Below are 2,649 nucleotides of genomic sequence, written 5' to 3'. Positions count from 1 at the left end.
AGTGATCAGAAATTAGCTTGAATCTGAAAATCAAATTCCATAGACTAATATTATCTAAAGGAGCAAAAAGACACAATTCTATCCTGGTGCATCATTTCTCTGAGGAGAACAGTAGCCAATCTTCTGGTCCCAATCTCCTGCTTCCCTTCCCAGCAGAAACTATGGTCTCACTTGGAAAGGGCATGCTGGAGAAAGGATGTCTATTCTGCCTCCCTTCAGATCACACAATGACAACCTCTTTATGTGGGAGATATCCTCTTTGCTATATATATTTCCATGAATATACATATGCATACACAATTATAAACATATAAATGTATGTGTATGTATATATACTCATAACTTTCTATTAATTATAGAGGAACTGAGCAGAGACTAGAGAGCATACATACTGATAAATCACAGACTTGAAACGTTAAAGTAAGTTCTAGTATACAATGGCTGTCATTTTCTTCTTATGATTTATTTTTTTAACATTTTTATAAGGAAATAATTTTTTTTCTGAAAAACAGTTTTATTTAAATAAGATCATTTAAATAATTTTAATTTAATTTAATTTAAATAATTTAAATAATACATTACTTAACATTTAAACTAATTTAAAAAACAACAAAACCAGTCAGTTAACTTCACATGGCATTGAGCAACTGTTGCTATTAAGCCCCATTATAACTAAGTCCCCAGTTACTACACTAATTGTTTTGATACATTAGTTCCAAATTTGTTTCTTGTCAAAAGTTTAATTCAGGTAAAGTTGGCTTCACAGCAGGACCTTCTCTCTACTTGTGCACCCCCCAGAGGCAGGGCACTACTACTAAAAGTCTGATCAAACATTGGATCTTGGTGTGATGTAAGAAAGAAAATATCCTGCCATTGCCACAAAATGAAATTCTTTCCTCTGTCCAGGGGTGCATATCTCCAGGGGAATCCCTGTTCTAATACCAAAGGCTATCTATATCTTAATAAAGTTAAGACTTTATTAAAACAGTTAAAACCCATGAACCTTCAGCTGGTTGTCCTTAGTCCTATCTCAAGGAGAAACTGGCATATGTTCTTGCACTGGTCACCCTGTAGCTGAATTACTTCTCTGTATTCTGGATGCTCAGTTATAGTACCAATGCAGACAAATTTCTTCTTGAATGCCTTCACCAATTTCTTTTTATCATAATTATCAGTGATCCCCTAGACAGCAATGAGGATCTTCCTCCCATTTCTCTGTTGAATTCTTCTATGGATATAATTCTTAGTTCTAGCAGGAAGCCAGTCATCATCCTTACTTGCCTCAGCAAAGGGGTCAAAAGAGTGGAGGTTCTGGATAGCAGACATATGTTATGATTCCTTTTCCTCCGTGGAAATGGCCTGTGGAAGGTGGTGGCAGGAGAAGGTGGCAGGGTGGATGGAACATTGGGAAGCAACGGGGCTCCAGAGGGAAGCTGCTGAGACCTCAGCAGTGGCTCAGTGACTGGGACCTAAATATAATTTTTATAATCATTTTCTTACATTTTGCAATCCATGTTCTCTCCCACCCTTGCTTCCCTCCTCCCTGAGATGGTATGTAATATGAAAATATTATTGATAATAATTGTCATTCACATTTAATTATAGTATAGTATTGCTTTTACTGTATACAGGGTTCACCTGGTTCTGGTCATTTTCCATTGCATTACTTCATATAAGTTCTTCCAGGTTTTTTATGGTCGTCCTTTTCATCATTTCTTATGGCACAATAATATTCAATTAAGAATCATAACCACAACTTCTTCAGTCATTTTCTAGTTGAATAATTTCCTTCATTTTCAAATTATTTGTCACTATAAAAAGATCTGCTATAAATATTTTTGTGCAAGTAGGTCCTTTTCCCCTATTTTTGATCTCCTTGGAATACAGACCTGGCAGTAGGGTCAAGAAATATGCACAATTTTATTGCCCTTTGTAGAGAGTTCCAAATTGCTCTCCAGAATGGTTCTATCAGTTCACAGCTCCATCAATAGTGTATTAGTCTTCCAATTTTCCTACATTCCCTCCAACATTTATCATTGTCCTTTTCTATCCTATTAGCCAGTCAAATTGTATGAGGTAATATCTCAGAGTTGTTTAAATTTGCATATCTCTAATAATGATTTGGAGTATTTTATATGACTAAAGATAGTTTTAATTTCTCCATCTGAGAACTGCCTGTCCTTTGACCATTTATCAGTTGGGGAATGATTTGTATTCTTGTAAATTTCACTCTGTATTTGAGAAATGAGACCCTTCTCAAAGACACTTGCTATAAAGATTTTTCCCCAGTTTGTTTTCCTTCCCCTACTTGCTTGCTTTGATTTTGTTTGTGCAAAAACTTTTCAAATTTAATGTAGTCAAAGCTATCTATGTTACATCTCATAATGTTCTCTATGTTTTGTTGGTCATAAATTATTCCCTTTCCCTATTTCTGACAGGTAAACTATTGTGTGATCCTCTAAATTGTTTATGACATAGCCATTTATTTCTAAATCATGTAGTCATTTCAAATTTATCTTGGTATATGGCATGACATGTTGGTCTTTGCTATACTGTTTTCCAGTTTTCCCAGTGGTTTTTATCAAATAGTGAGTTATTCCAGAAGCTTGTACCTTTGGATTTGTACCTTTGGATTTATCAAACATTAGT

The 2,649-nt window shown here is 34.9% G+C and overlaps 1 pseudogene; it reads right to left on the bottom strand.

Moving 5' to 3' along the window:
• Positions 1-988: 988 nt before the first annotated feature.
• Positions 989-1,326, bottom strand: LOC123251953 (annotated as a pseudogene).
• Between the last annotated feature and the right edge of the window lie 1,323 nt (positions 1,327-2,649).

Source organism: Gracilinanus agilis, chromosome 6 (genome assembly GCF_016433145.1).
Source record: "Gracilinanus agilis isolate LMUSP501 chromosome 6, AgileGrace, whole genome shotgun sequence".
Taxonomy (NCBI): domain Eukaryota; kingdom Metazoa; phylum Chordata; class Mammalia; order Didelphimorphia; family Didelphidae; genus Gracilinanus; species Gracilinanus agilis.
Note: the sequence above shows the minus strand (reverse complement) of the source record. Positions and strands in the feature narration are given on the sequence as shown.